Source organism: Oryx dammah, unplaced genomic scaffold (assembly GCF_014754425.2).
Source record: "Oryx dammah isolate SB20612 unplaced genomic scaffold, SCBI_Odam_1.1 HiC_scaffold_16, whole genome shotgun sequence".
Lineage (NCBI taxonomy): Eukaryota > Metazoa > Chordata > Mammalia > Artiodactyla > Bovidae > Oryx > Oryx dammah.
In genome coordinates this window covers 45,954,734-45,973,988 of record NW_024070200.1, presented here as the reverse complement: position 1 = coordinate 45,973,988, position 19,255 = coordinate 45,954,734, and the positions used below count along the sequence as shown (strand labels likewise).

General features: G+C 43.9%; 1 protein-coding gene across 1 annotated transcript in view; it reads right to left on the bottom strand.

The window, feature by feature from the left end:
* Nucleotides 1–19,215, bottom strand: part of FSD2 (fibronectin type III and SPRY domain containing 2) — a 47,141-nt gene extending 27,926 nt beyond the window's left edge. Inside the window, exons 1-3 of the mRNA XM_040257503.1 lie at nt 18,885–19,215; nt 12,798–13,000; nt 11,203–11,387 (exon numbers count right to left, since the gene is read on the bottom strand). The gene's annotated coding sequence lies outside the window, so the exon portion shown is untranslated. The remainder of the gene's footprint in view (nt 1–11,202; nt 11,388–12,797; nt 13,001–18,884) is intronic.
* Nucleotides 19,216–19,255: the final 40 nt, after the last annotated feature.

Genomic DNA, 19,255 nt, shown 5'->3' with positions numbered 1-19,255 from the left:
GACTCTTGAGAGTCCCTTGGACTGCAAGGAGATCCAACCAGTCCATTTTGAAGGAGATCAACCCTGGGATTTCTTTGGAAGGAATGATGCTGAAGCAGAAGCTCTGGTACTTTGGCCACCTCATGCGAAGAGTTGACTCATTGGAAAAGACTCTGATGCTGGGAGGGATTGGGGGCAGGAGAAGAAGGGGACGACGGAGGATGAGATGGCTGGATGGCATCACTGACTCGATGGACGTGAGTCTGAGTGAACTCCGGGAGTTGGTGATGGACAGGGAAGCCTGGCATGCTGCGATTCATGGGGTTGCAAACAGTCGGACACGACTGAGCAATTGGACTGAACTAAACTGAATAAAATATAGTCCCCTATGTTTTATTTATATTTATCTAGTCCCCTAGATTATAGTCCCCTAATAAAACAGTGTGTATCTAACTTCTAATTTGGTGCCTGCTTCTTGGAAAGCCTTGTTAACAGTCTGTTGGACTATAAAGTCTCTGCTTGCTTCTTGGCACAGAACTGCCATTATATTACTTTTTGGTAATACTTTAGTGTTCGTTGCTCAGTCGTGTCCAACTCTTTGTGACCCCACAGGAGCCCACCAGGCTCCTCTGTCCGTGGGATTCTCAAGGCAAAAATACTGGAGTGGGTCGCCATTTCCTTCTCCAGGGGAATGAACCTGAGTCTCCTGCATTGCAGGCAGATTCTTCACCATCAGAGTCACCAGGGAAGCCCCTTGCTTTAACTGATACATAGTTTACATGAACAGAGGAGCCTGGCAGGCTACAGTCCATGGGGTCACAAGGGTTGGACATGACTTAGTGGCTAAACAACAGCCCACTTGCCTAAAGGCTATACTTCAGTGGTTTTTAGCATAGTCACAAAAATGAGCAATGATCTCCACAATTCATTTTAGACCATTTTCATCACCTCAAAAAGAAACTCTGGGGACATCCCTGGTGGTCCAGTGGTTAAGACTCTGAGCTCCCAATGCAGCAGGCCCAGGTTTGATCCCTGGTCAGGAAACTAGATCCCACATGCTGCATGGTTTACATACTACAGTGAAGATCAGTGATCTCATGTGCTACAACTAAGACTTGGCACAGCAAAATAAATAAAATAAATATTAAGAAACTCTGCACTCATTAGCTATCATGATTCACATCCTCTCATTTCCACTAGCCCTAGGCAACCACAGATTTATTTTCTATCTCTACAGATGCTCCTATTTGGACATTTCATATAGATGGAATTGTATGGTATGTGGTCTTCAGTGACGAGCCTCTTTCTTAGCATAGTTTTCAAGGTTCATCCAGGTTGTAGCATATGTCAACATTTCATTTCTTAGTAGAGCTGAATAATATCCTATTGTATGGATATATCATGTTTTGTTTATCTAGTCATCTGTTGATTTGTACCACTTCCCATTTCATTTGGGTTGATTCCACTTTTTGGCCAAATAATGTTACTAAAATATGTACAAGTTTTTGTGTGCATAGGTAGATGCCAAGGAGTGGGATTTCTGGATAAAATAGTAACTCTCTGTTTAACTTGTGGAGGAATACCAGACGGTTTTCCAAAGTGGCTGTATTATTCTACATCTCTACCAGTATTGTATGAAGGCTCTGATTTCTCCACATCCCTGTCAACACTTGTTACTGTCGATTTTTTTTTTATCATAGCATGAAGGCAGAAGTGAGCCAGGTTGGCAGGCAGGTGAGCAAAGAAGAGTAGGAAGCACTGTACAGGCATAAAGTGCATTGCATGCCTGATGATCTGAGGTGGAGCTGATGTAATAATAAAAGAAATAAAGTGCACAATAAATACTATGCCCTTGAATCATCCTGAAACCATCCCCTGATCCCAGTTCATGGGAAAATCGTCTTCCATGAAACCACCCTGGTGCCAAAAAGGTTGGTAACTGCTGCAGGAGGAATGATTGAGAGTGGTCATCAGGCCTCACGAGAGCCCCTCAGCTAGAATCTTGCAGTTGAGCTGCATTCAGATTCCTGGCCCTCAGGAACGATGCAAGACAATGAACATTTGTTTACTGTTTGAAGCTAGGAAATTTTGGCAAAAAATTATAATGCAGCAATAGACAAGTACTATACTGTTCCAGCCTAAAATAAGCTTTTTCCCTCTTGTTAAACTTCTCTCTCTCCTCTATTTTTTTTTTCTTTCACATTTGGGCTTCTCTAAAGGGTTGCAGTTGTGCTTCCCAGGTGGCTCAGTAGTACAGAATCTGCCTGCCAAAGCAGGAGGCACAGGAGATGTGGGCTTGATCCCTGGGTCAGGAAGACGGCTAGAGAAGGAAATGGCAACCCACTCCAGTATTCTTGCCTGGAGAATCCCATGGACAGAGCAGCTTGGTGGGTTACAGTCCATGGGGTTTTTAAGAGTTGGATGAAATCAAGTTACTGAGCACCAAAGGGTAGCAGTTAAACTGTTGATCTGCAGACTACAGCATCTGTACACTAAGACTTTCCAAAGGGGACACGGACATGGATAGTTTTAAGAGTACCAGTTTCCAGATGTGCAACATAATATTTAATCTTTCCCAGAGCTGCTCAGCCTGGCAATGAGCCAGCAGTTGAGGCTTCCTGCAGGTGATCTTTTCACAATAGCCCTTCATCTTTTTATTAGAAATCTAGAGCTATAACTCTCATTCATCCTGAATATTACATTCCACTGTGAGATTTCATTGCTTTGGAATTAAAAAAACCCCAGTGGGCTAAATGAATGGGTGTCGAAAGAGTGAATGACATTTATTGAATGGATAAGAAAATTTTTTGTAAGTTGAGTGGTTTCCAATTCTTTGCTTTCAACAAAATTGAAGGAAGATCTAATCAAGTGTCATCTTATACATGGTCTAAAATGATTTTTCATGATATATTACTATGTAGTTTTTCGCATACACTTCGGGAAGAGTTCAGAGAATTGAGTGACATTGCTATAATAAAACAGCTTCATTTTCCATCTACTTCTGTAGGTGAACAAGTTTGCTTGGTGCTTACAACTACAAAATGAAAAATAGAAAGACAACTGGCACTAATTTCTGTTGCATTCTAGAATATGTCATCTTCATCCACGGATGCACAAATTAACTTTTAAAAAAGTCCCATCCACTTTATTAAGAAATGCATTTCCATTTTACTTTTTTCTTTTGTTCAATAATTATTTGCCAAAATGTGCAATGCATTATGTCATACTGCTTATGTGAATGTGCTCAGCTGCTCAGTTGTGTCCAACTGTTTGTGACCCCATGAACTGTAGCCTGCCAGGCTCCTCTGTCCATGGGATTGCCCAGGCAAGAATACTGCACTGGGGTGCCATTTCCTTTCCAGGGGATCTTCCCAGGGATCAAACCCCATCTCTTATGTGTCTTGCACTGGCAGGCAGACCCTTTACCACTAGGGCCACCTGGGAAGCCCTGTGATTAAAAATTGTATTGATAAATTTAATCCAGAAGGAAAAAATATTATTTTATTCTTAAATTTTTTATTTTTTTGGGGGGGGGCAGTCCTCTCCTATCCTTCTCACTGCCCTTAGCCTTTCCCCATGGCTCACAAGACAGAACTCAGAGTGCATGGGGGCAGGTGGCAAGAGAAGCCTGGTGAGCTGTCTTGGGAGTGAGGATGGAGGTCTGGGTCAAATGGGCAAAGTGTTGTCTCTGAGCAGCCTTGGCTGCATGGACAATTCTTTCCCCCAAGGGTAGAGCTAAGTGATCCTTGGGCTCTGCAGGCAGACTGAGAAATGAGGATGAACCTGAAGGCTGATAGCAGGAATATCCAGGGCAGGGATTGGGACCCCAAGGATCAGTTCAGGACCTCATAGACACTAAGGCCAGAGAGCAGAGAGGCTGAAGAATGTGGGTTCTCTGGACAGCTGCTGAGCCAACTGGCCCTCCAGCTATCTCCTAGCATGGTCTACAGAGATGGTTGCAAGCGTGTGGCTTGAGAGACAGAGTCAAAGCCCCACCACACATAAGACTAGAAAGAAGAGGAAAATGAGAGGTGACAACTTTGGCCACCTGATGCAAAGAGCCAACTCATTGGAAAAGACCCATGGGAAAGACTGAGGGCAGGAGGAGAAGGGGGTGACAGAGGGTGAGATGGTTGGATGGCATCACCAACTAGATGGACGTGAGTTTGAGCAAGCTTGGGGAGATAGTGAAGGACAGCGGAACCTGGCGTGCTGCAGTCCATGGGGGTGCAAAGAGCTGGACACGACTTAGTGACTGAACAACATGTGAGGGTGTCAGGTCTGAGGTGCTGGGGGCTTTTCAGGAAGGTGGCTCCTCCTCTGGGCTCTGCCTGCGCTTGGGGAGAGGTGAAGGCCAGACAAGGGCTTCGAGTCGTTTTCAGACCAGGGGACATGGAAGCTGAGTGTGGCCAAGATCACACGGAGCACACGGACAGTGGGCAGAACCAGACGGAAGCCTGGCGACTGCCAGCACATGAGGAGCAGCTAGGGTGGGAGTCAGCAAAGATTCCGGCAGGCAGTGGCCTCAGGTGATCACAGCCGAGCCAGGGGAGAAGGAAGGGTGAGTAGGAGCGAGCGACACGGAGCAGTCAAGGGAGCACAGGGCAGTGTCCCTGGATTTCACAGTCAGGCCGTTAGAAAATGTAGTATTTAAATGGCAATCAGGACTTTCTTGGCATCAGTGGTTAGGACCCTGTGATTCCACTGCAGGGGGTGCAGGTTTGATTCTCTGGTCAGGGAACTAAGATCCCACATGGCATGGCTCCAAAACAGTAATAATAAAAAATAAAATAATATTGTTTTCCTTCTGGATTAATTTATCAATACAATTTTTAATCACCGGGCTTCCCAGGTGGCCCTAGTGGTAAAGAATATGCCTGCCAGTATAGGAATCCGCAGATTTGATCCCTGGGTCAGGGAGATCCCTTGGAGAAGGAAATGGCACCCCACTCCAGTATTTTTGCCTGAGAAATCTCATGGACACAGGAGCCTGGCGGGCTACAGTCTTAGCGTGCTTAGTCATGTTGGACTCTTCACGACCCCATGGACTGTGTAGCTCTCCAGGCTCCCCTGTCCATGAGATTCTCCAGGCAACAATACTGGAAGTAGGGTGCCATTTCTTCCTCCAGGGGATCTTCCTGACTCAAGGATTGAACCCACATCTCCTGAATTGGCAGGTGGATTCTTTACCACTGAGCCACCTGGGAAGCCCCTTTATCTGGGGCGTTGCACCAAATGTCGCTCTCCCAGTCATCATGGTCATGACCCTGCTGGGAAGCCCCTCACACACCCCTCCACGGAGTCACCCTGGTTTTGCTGATGGGAAGACAAAAATCCAAGAACCAAGTGTCCCTCTCTGACCATGGTGGGGACAGTGGGGATGTGACCACACGGACGCAGCCCTGCTGAGCTCCTGTGGGTCTTGTCTCTTCCCTCCTTCACTCTGATGTGCCCATAGGATGCTGTTCCTCCATCTCCTCCATCAGTACCACACAGAGAGGTCACTTCCAGTAGCTATTAGGGGACAAAGATGCTGCTATCCTAACCACCCCCATACCACGCAGGCAATTGGTTTCTAGGCTCTGGATCCCCATCAGGAAATTTCACTCCTGAAACTCCAGGACAGGGCACATAGCGCTTGGGGGCCAGAAAAGCTTCAGTCCCATCCTCTAGTGCTGCCAAACTCTTCATCAGGAAAAGAATGGTAAACATTGCTTCAGTCATGTCTGCTGAGGCTTAGTGCAATGACTACGCAGGGCTGATGCAAAAGATACTGGCTCCACAGTTTTCTGGTCCACCACTAGGTCCAAGGACACCTGGCCACTTCCTGGGAGGAGGAAGGGATGAATGAAGGTCCCTCCCAGAGGCAGCATCACCAAGCAAGAGGCTCTGGGACTAGCGCTTTGTTCCCAACCCCAGCATCCAGGACTTATGAAGATGGTGAGAGCCTGGATGTTCTTTGGGGTTGCTGGTAAGAACCTTGCTCACTACTAGACCCTGGCTGGATGGTCCTGGAATGTCCTCATCAACACAGCCTGTTGTACGGATGCGTCAAGTGAAGCAGGACACATCTCATGATAAGTCTGTATCCCAACAGAAACAAAAGCCAGGGACACACACACACAACAGACCCAAAGGATTGCTAATTCTTCCTGGGTAGCATGTTCATTGCCAGGGACTGTTTTAGCCAGGGTCTCCCTTAAAATGTCCCCAAAGTCAAAGAGTGAGGGGCTTCCCTAGTAGTTCAACGGTAACGAATCCACCTGCCAATGCAGGAGACAAGAGTTCGATCCCTGGGTCAGGAGGATCTCCTGGAGAAAAGAATGGCAACCAACTACAGTATTCTTGCCTGGGAAATTCCATGGACAGAGGAGCCTACAGTCCATGGGGTCCCAAACAGTTGAACATGACTTAGCGACTAAACAAGAAGGCCAACAGGGTCGTACAACTATGGAAGCACCACTTTGCCTTCTCCCTGGATTATGATCCATCCTGGGTCCTCACATTCATTATTTGGTCAACAAAGCAATCAGAGTCTGCTGTCCTAAGGGGCTCTAAGTACTACCTCCACTCTCCTGTGTGTCTGTGTAACTAAGCAGAATTATTCCATTGTGCGAAGGGATAGACTCTTCAATAAGCAGTGCTGGGGAAACTGGATAATCACACGTAAAAGAATGAAACTTGACCCCTATCTTATGCCACTCATCAAAATAAACTCAAAATGGATTAAAGACTTTAAGAACTAAAACCACGGAAGCCCTAGAAGAACACATAGGGGGAAACTTCCATGTATACACCAAAAGCACAAGCAACAAAAGCAAAAATAAACAAGTGGGACTACATCAAACTAAAATGCTTTTGCACAGCAAAAGAAACAATCAGTAAAATGAAAAGGCGACCTATGGAATGGAAGAAAATATCTGGAAGCTATCTATATGATAAGGAGTTAATTTCTAAAACATAGAAGGAAATCATACAACCCAACAGCAAAAACCGCCCCAATAATTTGATTTAAAATTGGGCAGAGGACTTAAATGGACTTTCACCTTACATCTTGGCATGGCTATTATAAAAAAGACAAGAGATAAGTGAGGCAGTGATCAAGACCATCCACAAGAAGAAGAAATGCAAAAAGGCAAAATGGTTGTCTGAGGAAGTCTTCCAAATAGCTGGGAAAAGAAGAGAAGCTAAAGGCAAAGGAGAAAAGGAAAGATATACTCATCTGAATGCAGAGTTCCAAAGAATAGCAAGGAGAGATAAGAAAGCCTTCCTCAGTGATCAATGTAAAGAAATAGAGGAAAACAATAGAATGGGAAAGACTAGAGATCTCTTCAAGAAAATTAGAGATACCAAGGGAACATTTCATGCAAAGACGGGCTCGATAAAGGACAGAAACCGTATGGACTTCACAGAAACAGAAGATATTAAGAAGAGGTGGTAAGAATACACAGAAGAACTATACAAAAAAAGATATTCATGACCCAGATAACCATGATGGTATGATCACTCATCTAGAGCCAGATATCCTGGAATGTGAAGTCAAATGGGCCATAGGAAGTATCACTATGAACAAAGCTAGTAGAGGTGATGGAATTTCAGTTGAGCTATTTCAAATCCTAAAAGATGATGCTATGAAAGTGCTGCACTCAATATGCCAGTAAATTTGGAGAACTCAGCAGTGGCCACAGGACTGGAAAAGGTCAGTTTTCATTCCAATCCCAAAGAAAGGCAATGCCAAAGAATGTTCAGTCAAACTACCACACAACTGCACTCATCTCACATGCTAGCAAAGTAAAGCTAAAACTTCTCAAAATGAGGCTCCAACAGTACGTGAACTGAGAACTTCCAGATTTCAAGTTGGATTTTGAAAAGGCAGAGGAACCAGAGATCAAATTGCCAATGTCCGCTGGATCATCTAAAAAGAAGAGTTCCAGAAAAACATCTACTTCTGCCTTATTGACTATGCCAAAGCCTTTGACTGTGTGGATCACAACAAACTGTGGGAAATTCTGAAAGAGATGGGAATACCAGACCACCTTACCTGCCTCCTGAGAAATCTGTATGCAGGTCAAGATGCAACAGTTAGAAACAGATATGGAACAACAGACTGTTTCCAAATCATGAAAGAAGTATGTCAAGGCTGTGTATTGTCACCCTGCTTATTTAACTTCTATGCAGAGTACATCATGAGAAACGCTGGACTGGAAGAAGCACAAGCTGGAATCAAGATTGCCAGGAGAAATATCAATAACCTCAGATATGCAGATGACACCACCCTTATGGCAGAAAGCGAAGAAGAACTAAAGAGCCTCTTGATGAAAGTGAAACAGGAGAGTGAAAAAGTTGGCTTAAAGCTCAACATTCAGAAAACTAAGATCTGGTCTCATCACTTCATGGCAAATGGGGCAACAATGGAAACAGTGACAGACTTTACTTTCTGGGGCTCCAGAATCACTGCAGATGGTGATTGCAGCTATGAAATTAAAAGGTGCTTGCTTCTTGGAAGTAAAGCTATGACCAATCTAGACAGCATATTAAAAAGCAGACATTACATTGCTGACAAAGATCCATCTAGTCAAAGCTATGGTTTTTCCAGTAGTCATGTATGGATGTTAGAGTTGGACCATAAAGAAAGTTGAGTGCCGAAGATTGATGCTTTTGAGCTGTGGTGCTGGAGAAGACTCTTGAGAGTCCCTTGGACTGAAAGGAGATCAAACAAGTCAATCCTAAGGAAATCAGTCCTGAATATTCATTGGAAGGACTGAAGCTGAAGCTCGAATACTTTGGCCACCTGATGCAAAGAACTGATTCATTGGAAAAGACCCTGATGCTGGGAAAGATTGAAGGTGGGAGGAGAAGGGGACGACAGAAGATGAGACGGTTGGATGGCATCACTGACTCGATGGACATGGGTTTGAGTGAGCTTTGGGAGCTGGTGATGGACAGGCAAGCCTGGAATGCTGCAGTCCATGGGTCAGACACCACCAAGTGAGTGAACTGAACTGAAGTGTGGATAAGGATGTGGAAAATGGGGAATTCTTTTCCACTGTTGGTCTGAGTGTAGTGTAGCCACAATGAAAAACAGTATGGAGGCTCCTCAAAAAATTAAAAATAAAACTATCATACAATCCAGCAATCCCATTTCCGTGTATGGATCCGAAGGAAATGAAGTCATATTCTTGAAGAGATATCTGCACTATGTTCATTGTAGCTTTATTCACAATAGTCAAGACATGTCCATCAATGGATGAATGTGTAAAGAAACACACACACACACAATGGAAAATTACGCAGCCATTAAAGGGAAAGAATTTCAGTCAGTTGAACTGAGGTGGATGAACCTGGAGTCTCTTATACAGAGTGAAGTAGGTCAGAAAGACAAATACCATATATTAACACATATATATGGAATCTAGAAAAATGGTACTGATGAAACTATCTGCAGGGCAGGGATAGAGATGAAGACGCAGAGAATGGACTTGTGAACATGGGGGGAAGAAGAGCATGGGATGAATCTGGAGATTAGCATTGACATATATACACTACTGTGTGTAAAACAGATAACTCATGGGAAGCTGCTGTATAACATAAGGAGCTCAGCTTGGTGCTCTGTGAGGACCGAGAGGGGTGGGATGGGGATGGGTGGGAGGGAGGCTCAGGAGAAAAGGGATATATATATATACACATATATGTATATATACATATATACAAAGCAATTCTCTAATGAAAAAAAAATTTTTTAAGAACCAAATAAATAAATAAATAAAAGTATTATATGCGAAATACAGCAACGATTAAAAAAAGAAGAAGAAGGAGGAGTTCTTGCATGCCAGCTTTCGTCCTTTGAATGAACCAGCACAAGCTGGTTTGGGAGCTTGGCAGCAAAAGGAGAAGTATTGTGACACACCCCACAGTTGCATTCACCTTTCCCCTTAATATCTAGACTCTTTCCACTTCTTAACAAAATATTCAGAGCTGGGGGAGAGAGGAATATTAACACTAAATCATCATTTGGTAAGTGTAAAACCAAGGCTCAGAGAAATACAGCAATAAATCATAATTTATAAAAAATATATTAGGGATTTCCGTGGTGGTCCAGTGGCTAAGACTCTGAACTCCCAACGCAGGGGGCCCAGGTTAGATCCCTTGTTGGGGCACTAGATCCCCCATGCCACAACTAAGACCTGCCACAGCCAAATAAATAAATTAATTAAATAAATGTTAAAAAAATACATTAGTTGGGTAGCTTCCACTCTATGCAATTGATCTGCAGTTAAAAAAAATAGAGACTTTTGCCTAAGTCTTACATAGGAAGTGTGTTCCTGCACTTTAATTAGAAAAATTCCTGATAAAAACAAGTCTTTTAACCTTTTATGGGTCATGGATATCCCTGAGAATTCACTGAAAGCTGTGAATTCTTTCCCCAAGAGTAGCCGATATGGGCACAGATATAATTTTGTGTACAGTTTGAGAAGCTCACCCATGTATCTCCTGGCAATTTCTGAGTCAAGGCTAAAGAAACCTACTTTAAAGTGTTAGCTGTACAGTGTTTTTTTTTTGTGTGTGTGTGTGTGTGTGTGTTTTTATTCTGGCAGTGTGGCATGTGGGATCTTAGTTCCCCAAGCAGGGATTCAACCTGTGTCCCCTGCACCCCTCCCTACATTGGGAGCACGGAGTCTTAACCATTGGACCACCAGGAAGTGCCCAGCGGTACAGTTCTGTAAGATGGTTTAAATCGGCACAGCCTACACCTGAAAACTTTCTAAGGGAGGAGGGGGATGCATAACAAGTAAAAAGTGATTATGATGCTGTTTTTCAGTATTTGAATCAAAGCTTAAAATTATGGTTTGGCAGCATACACATGCAGATTAAAATAAAAGGTATTTATCAGCCGTATACCATAGCCAAATGGTATCAACATTCAAGGTTCCAAACTGTTCTGACAACCAGACCCCTGCACTAAAAATACCCTAAGGATACCCTGCAAGAACCACTAGCTTCTCTCTGTCTGCATCTGAGGTTTTCACGTTCTGTACTGAGGCCACATTCTTGAATCCTTGCTATAAGAAGGCACAGGAAACGTTCACATTGTTTACTGCAATGTACACACATCTGCAATTTAAGATGACATCTTTTCCCACCTGAAGGAAGACATTGTGGCACTAAGTTACTGGGTTTCTAGTAAACATTTTGCATTAGAAGAATGACTACACAAAAACTTGCCTGCTAATTTAAGGATCCATAAAGTCTTCTTTTAACTTGGAGGCTGTGGTAACTGCTAGAAACTGCATTCGCGTTCAGCAGGCTTTCCCTCCTGGTGACCTCTGCGTGCCCAGCAAGTCGCCCCTGCCCGTTTTAGCCACAGTTCTACAAGTGGTGAAGGTGATGGTAACACGAGCTGGCTCCGGCTGCAAATAGCAACAGGCCTGCCATGAGTGAAAACCCAAATATAGACCTGCCTGCTGCTGACCGCTCAAGTGTCACCAGCAGAAGTTACATGCTGTCCCCTGAATTACTTCCATTACCATGGGGACTGGAGTCTGGTGCCTCCACGGAGGGGATTAAGATGTCTAGTCATGCATAGAGGGTGGAGGGCTGTCACAGCAAAGGCAGGAGGCTGGCTGCAGGCCACAAAGAGGAGGAGGACGTCTGGGAACCCCCAGGTATCCACCTGGCCTGAGGGGCTTTATCCAGAGTCTTTTCAACAAGTGCAACTCTAAAGGTAATCAAACACAACTTACTTTTTTTCTCCCACAATTCCTTGAACATTTACTCATATATTCTCCTCTCAGGATAAAAATCCAGCACACCAGGGACTTCCTGCTCCCTCTTAGGTAACACAGTCCTAGGGTTATTTGAAGGCATAATCTCCATTCAGTAACGGAAGGTACAGTCCAATATGTTAATTAAAAAGTCAAACTTAGTTTGGACTTTTCAGGTGGCACTAGTGGAAAAGAACCTGCCTGCCAATGCAGATGCAGGAGATGTAAGAGTCGTGAGTTCAGTCCTGGGTTGGGAAGATCCCCTGGAGGAAGGAATGGCAACCCCTTGAAGTACTCTTGCCTGGAAAATCCCATGGACAGAGGAGCCTGGTGGGCTACAGTCCACAGGGTTGCAAAGAGTAGGACATGACTAAGGTGACTTAGCACCTAGCACAACACACAGAATTAGTTTGCTGCTGCTGCAAAGTCGCTTCAGTCATGTCCGACTCTGTGCGACCCCATAGATGGCAGCCCACCAGGCTCCCCCGTCCCTGGGATTCTCCAGGCAAGAACACTGGAGCGGGTTGCCATTTCCTTCTCCAATGCATAAAAGGGAAAAGTGAAAGGGAAGTCGCTCAGTCATGTCCTACTCTTTGCGACCCCATGGACTGCAGCCCACCAGGCTCCTCTGTCCATGGGATTTTCCAGGCAAGAGTGCTGGAGTGGGGTGCCACTGCCTTCTCTGAAAATTAGTTTGGCCAGCATCAAAATCTCCTCCGTTCCCCAGCTGAGGCCTCTGCAGCTAGAAATCTGCCTTTTCTCCCTGCACCTCCTCCCAAAGCTGCTGGTTTGTTCGCCAGGGGCAGGAGGCGATAACGTGATAAGGCAGGGCCTATCTGAGCTAATGCCACCGAGGGTGGGTGCTAGCTTCTGCTTCTCTGGGGCAGACACTCAGATCTCTCTGAGCTTTTCTACATCTCTGGGGTTCCCCATGATGCTCTTCCCTGGAGTTCCCGCCGCCAGGCTGAGAACCCCTCTTTTTCAAGGGGTCCCTTATACCCCTCCTCCAGGCTTTGGGGGACCACCTCTAAGATTCCTCAAATGAGGTCTCCTCACCCATGCAGCTGGTTCTCTCAGGCAGGATCCAGGCGCCTCTTTGCTGGCTCGGTGGTCCAGCTGGCCCACATCTGGATCTTGGGATGCACGCTCCATCCTTGGTCCTGGCAAACTCTGGGATGCAGACGCTTCCAACGCAGCCACCCCACCAGCTCAGCCACCAGAGCAGCCAGTCCTCTCTCCTCTGGCCACCACTGGCCCACCTGCAGGAAATACAGCAAACTCTCTGAAGGGTCCTGTTTTTGAAGACCCCTCACGGGCCTTAGGGGTAGAGGGTAGGATTTCCAATACTGCCCCTGCCCCTGCCAGTCCAACCACAGCTCTCTCCAGAAAAATTGCTCCACTAGTCTCCCTCTGAGATGCCCTCTCTTCTTCAGTCTGATCCCTTTTTATTTTTTTCCACTGGTGCAGGGTTCTGGACCATTTCCTTTAAAAGTCTACATGTGGTGATTTGATCTTAGAATTTGACATCTATTGCTTTTTGAAATCTTAATCAAAATTTTATTTTAAAAAACATTGTTACTGCCAAGTATCTATATAACAAAAATATTGGAAGCAAATAAAACATCAAAAGCAAAAAATCTGAAAGAATAAATTATGCAAAGATACATTATGTACAAGGTTCACCGCAGCATTATCTCTATTGGCAGAAAATTGAAGTTAATCTATTTCTACCAAAATAGAATCATTTAAATAAATCACAATAAAGTCAACTCAGTATTGGCAAGTATTAAAATAATGATGTAGATACCTATTTTTTAAATGTGAAAAATGCCCACAATATATTTGTAGAAAGAGTAGAAAGTCGAAAGACTATGCAAAATATTAGGGACAGGGGTGTACCTATGGCTGATTCTTATTGATGTATGACAGAAAAGCACAAAATGATGTAAAGCAATTATCCTTCAATTAAAAAAATAAGAGTATGCAAAATATTATTACAGTATAAAACCACCTGATGCAAAGAACTGACTTATTGGAAAAGACTCTGATGCTGGGAAAGATTGAAGGCAGGAGGAGAAGGGGATGACAGAGGATAAGATGGTTGGACGGCATTACCGACTCGATGACAAGCTCTGGGATTTGGTGATGGACAGGGAAGCCTGGTGTGCTGCAGTACATGGGTTCGCAAAGAGGTGGACATGACTGAGTGACTGAACTGAACTGAACTGAATAAATATATATATACACACACAAAATAAAAGCAAGGTTTACATCTTCTGAGTTATTATTACTTTTATCTTTTTATCTCTGATGTGTCCATTTTATAATAATTATATTTACCATGTGCTACTTTAAAAAAGTCTTTATTTCTTGTTTTAAATAGTATATAGTGTTTGACTTAGAAAAAAGCAAATACTACAAAAGAACCAAAAAATAAAGTGAAAGTAAACCAGTCATACATCCTGGAAACAATTTTTAGGTTTGGTGTATATTTATCCATATTTTTTCTAAGAATATATACATTTATTCCCCTCGCATGAAATAAAAATTATAGAAAGCCTAATTTCATTTTGAAAAAGCAAATAATTTAGAAAGACTGATAGAAATGATAAAATAATATAAAAAATAGAGTTAAAAGACATTCTATGAAGACTATACAGGGGCTTCCCTGGTGGCTCAGTGGTCAAGAATTCGCCTGCCAATGCAGGAGACATAGGTTTGGTCCCTGATCTGGGAAGATCACACTTGCCACAGAGCCACTAAACCCATGCACCCAAACTACTGAGTTTGTGCTACAGAGCCTGGGCGCCGCAACTACTGAGCCCATGTGATACGACTACTGAAGCCCGCATGCCCTAGAGCCAGTCCTCTGCAACAAGAGAAGCCACCACAGTGAAAAACCAGGGTGCCCCAACTAGAGAGTAGCCCCTGCTCATTGCATCTAGAGAAAAAGTCCATTCGGCAATTAAGACTCAACACTGCCAACAAGTAAATTAATTAAATTATTTTAAAAAAAGAATATACAAAAAGATATTAAACAGACTAGTTTAGTTCAGTCATTCAGTCATGTCCAACTCTTTGCAACCCCATGGACTGCAGCATACCATGCTTCCCTGTCCATCACCACTTCTGGAGCTTACTCAAACTCATGTCCATTGAATCGGTGATACCATTCAACCACCTCATCCTCCATTGTCCCCTTCTCCTGCCTTCAATCTTTCCCAGCAGCAGGGTCTTTACAAATGAGTCAGCTCTTCGCATCAGGGGGCCAAAGTATTGGAGTTTCAGCTTCAGTATCAGTCCTTTCAAAGAATATTTAGGACTGATTCCCTTTAGGATTGACTGGTTGGATTTCCTTGCTGTCTAAGGGACTCCCAAGAGTCTTCTCCAACAGCACAGTTCAAAAGTATCAATCTTCAGCACTCAGCCTTCTTTATGATCCCACTCTCACATCCATACATGACTACTAGAAAAACCATAGCTTTGACTAGATAGACTTTTGTTGGCAAAGTAATGTCTCTGCTTTTAATATGTTGTCTAGGTTGATCATAGCTTTTCATCCAAGGAGCAAACACCTTTTAATTTCATGGCTGCAATCACTATCTGCAGTGATTTTGGAGCCCCCCCAAAATAAAGTCTGTCACTGTTTCCATTGTTGCCCCATCTATTTGCCATGAAATGATGGGACCAGATGCCATGATCTTAGTTTTCTGAATGCTGAGTTTTAAGCCAACTTTTTCACTCCCCTCTTTCACTTTCATCAAGAGGCTCTTTAGTTCTTCTTCGCTTTCTGCCATAAGGGTGATGTCATCTGCATATCTGAGGTTATTGATATTTCTCCTGGCAATCTTGATTCTGGCTTGTGCTTCATCCAGACCAGCATCTCGCATGATGTACTCTCCATATAAGTTAAATAAGCAGGGTGACAATACACAGCTTTGATGTACTCCTTTGGCCACCTGATGTGAAGAACTGACTCATTGGAAAAGACCCTGATGCTGGGAAAGATTGAAGGCAAGAGGAGAAGGGGATGACGGAGGATGAGATGGTTGGATGGCATCACCGACTCAATGGACATGAATTTGAGTAAACTCGGGAGTTGGTGATGGACAGGTAGGCCTGGCGTGCTGCAGTCCATGGGGTCACAAAGAATTGGACACAACTGAGCAACTGAACTGACTGACTGAGATGTTTTTCTGGAACTCTCTTGCTTTTTCTATGATCCAATGGACACTGGCAATTTGATCTCTGGTTCCTCTGCCTTTTCTAAATTCAGCTTGAACATCTGCAATTTCACAGTTCTCGTACTGTTGAAGTCTGGCTTGGAGAATTTTGAGCATTACTTTACTAGCATGTGAGATGAGTGCAATTGTGTGGTAGCTTGAACATTCTTTGGCATTGCCTTCTTTGGGATTGGAATGAAAACTGACCTTTTCCAGTCCTGAGGCCACTGATGAGTCTTCCAGATTTGCTGGCATATTGAGTGCAGCACTTTCACAGCATCATCTTTCAGGATTTGAAATAGCTCAACTGGAATTTCATCACCTCCACTAGTTCTGTTCGTAGTGATGCTTCCTAAGGCCCACTTGACTTCACATTCCAGGATGTCTGGCTCTAGGTGAGTGATCACACCATCGTGGTTATCTGGGTCATGAAGATCTTTTTTGTATAGTTCTTCTGTGTATTCTTGCCACCTCTTCTTAATATCTTCTGTTTCTGTTAGGTCCATAGCATTTCTATCCTTTATTGTGCCCATCTTTGCATGACATATTCTCTTGGTATCTCTAATTTTCTTGAAGAGATCTCTAGTCTTTCCCACTCTCTTGTTTTCCTCTATTTCTTTACACTGATCACTGAGGAAGGCTTTCTTATCTCTCCTTGCTATTCTTTGGAACTCTGCATTCAGATGGATATATCTTTCCCTCTCTCCTTTGCCTTTAGCTTCTCTTCTTTTCCAAGCTATTTGGAACAACTCCTCAGACAACCATTTTGCCTTTTTGCATTTCTTTTTATTGGGGATGGTCTTTATCATTGCTTATGGCACAAGGTCACAAACCTCCGCCCATAGTTCTTCAGGCACTGTCTATCAGATTTAATCCCTTGAATCTATTTGTCACTTTCACTGTATAATTGTAAGGGATTTGATTTAGGTCATACCTGGATGGTCTAGTGGTTTTCCTTACTTTCTTCATTTTAAGTCTGAATTTGGCAATAAGAAGTTCATGATCAGAGTCACAGTCAGCTACTGGTCTTGTTTTTGCTGACTATATAGAGCTTCTCCACCTTTGGCTGCAAAGAAAATAATCAGTTGGATTTAGATATTGACCATCTGGTGATGGCCATGTGTGGAGTCTTCTCTTGTGTTGTTGGAAGAGGGTGTTTGCTATGACCAGTGCGTTCTCTTTGCAAAATTCTGTAAGTCTCTGACCTGCTTCGTTTTGTACTCCAAGGCCAAATTGCCTGTTACTCCAGGTATCTTTTGACTTTTAACTTTTGCATTCCAGTCCCCTATAATGAAAATCACATCTTTTTTGGGTGTTAATTCTAGAAGGTCTTGTAGGTCTTCATAGAACCATTCAACTTTAGCTTCTTCAGTATTGCTGGTCAGGGCATAGACTTGATTACTGTGATAGTGAATGGTTTGCCTTGGAGACAAACAGAGATCATTCTGTTACTTTTGAGACTGCATCCAAGTATTGCATTTTGGACTCTTTTGTTGACTATGATGGCTACTCCATTTCTTCTAAGGGACTTTTGGTGGAGAGTTCTGACAAAACATGGTCCACTGGAGAAGGGAATGGCAAACCACTTCAGTATTCTTGCCATGAGAACCCCATGAACAGTATGAAAAGGCAAAAAGATAGGACACTGAAAGATGAACTCCCCAGGTCGGTAGGTGTCCAATATGCTACTGGAAATCAATGGAGAAATAACTCCAGAAAGAATGAAGTGATGGAGCCAAAGAAAAAACAATACCTAGCTGTGGACGTGACTGGTGATGAAAGTAAAGTCCAATGCTGTAAAGAGCAATATTGCATAGGAACCTGGAATATTAGGTCCATGAATCAAGGCAAATTGGAAGTGGTCAAACAGGAGAGGGCAAGAGTGAACATCGACATTTTAGGAATCAGTGAACTAAAATGGGCTGGAATGGGTGAATTTAACTCAGATGACCATTATATCTGCTACTGCGGTTAAGAATCCCTTAGAAGAAACAGACCTGAATTGTAAGTAAATCATATTAGCTAACGTGATACATTTTGAGGGAAAATAAATCACTTCAGCTAAAAGGTTCTCTCTCCAAATGACAACCAGAGCAGAGCCCCACCTTTCTTTGGTATTAAAGGGAGGGACCTTCAAGCTACTTTCCTAGAGTCTCCTAATTGCCTTGGGGCTAGATCATCTGCCTTGGGATTGTCTTAAGGCTGGGAGACGCCCTAACCATAGTTTCAGCCTGGCCCTGTTCTTCTTTGCCTTGGCGGGGGTGGGTGGGTGGGGTGGGGGTGGGGCGGGTGGGGGGAGCATTGTTGGAAATCTGATTCCAGGCTTTCCTAGCTCAAAAACTTCAACAATCCCTTCCTGCTCCCTGAGCTTCTTGTTCCTCCCCCTCTGTCCTCCAACCCCACTACCACTCTAGCAGCTCTCTCAGGACGGGAGCTGACATGTACTGTATTTCCATCTACTCTGTACATTTCCTAGGTAGAGACCAGTGCTGCCTTATTCCTTGTATGAACAGGTTCAGCTCCAACCCACACTCCATCCCCAGCTGAAAGTATCTATAGTATACCCTATCTCCTTAAACAGGTCTTCAGTAGCCAGGTGGTCTGAAGTGTCTGAATTGCCTGAGTGTCTGGGTATCTTAAGAAAAGTTTCTTTTCTGGATCTCAGCTTCCTTATCTCTAAAATGACAAGTTAGAACATGGATTGTATTTAAACATGTTGGTTGGGAGCCGGAAGGATTTGAAGATGGAGGTATCTTTTTTTCTTTTTTGGGGGGCATGACCCCTTCGTGCGCAGCCTCCCAAAACATTATACATTACATAAAAGCTTGCTGAATTGATACCAACAAACTTGTGGCTTCTACCGAGTGCCTGGCACTTACACCCTCAACAAGTAAGTATTAAGTTTAACGTTATACCTCACCGTTCTTGAGCTCAGGAACGATGTATTCTCTAGGGCCCTGATGACAGAAGACCAAGTCAACCGGGTTTCCGTTCTCAAGAGGCTCACAGTTTAGTGTAGGAGGCTAAGACAACAACTAGTTCGTTTAACAAATATTTTTTCAATGTCAGTGTGTACATAGGTGGGAAAGGTGAGGCAAGAGTGGTAATCCCAGGATCCGGATGAGGTTGCGACATTGGTTGATTCCAAGCGGCGACCTCCTGACCATTTCATTGGTTGCCGCGAACCCTCCCATCTATCATCCAACCAATCGCGGAAGCGTTGTTGGAAGCCAGGCAGCAGACAGCCAATCAAAAGTGCCGAGGGTGGCGGTGGTTGGGGTGCTGACGCCG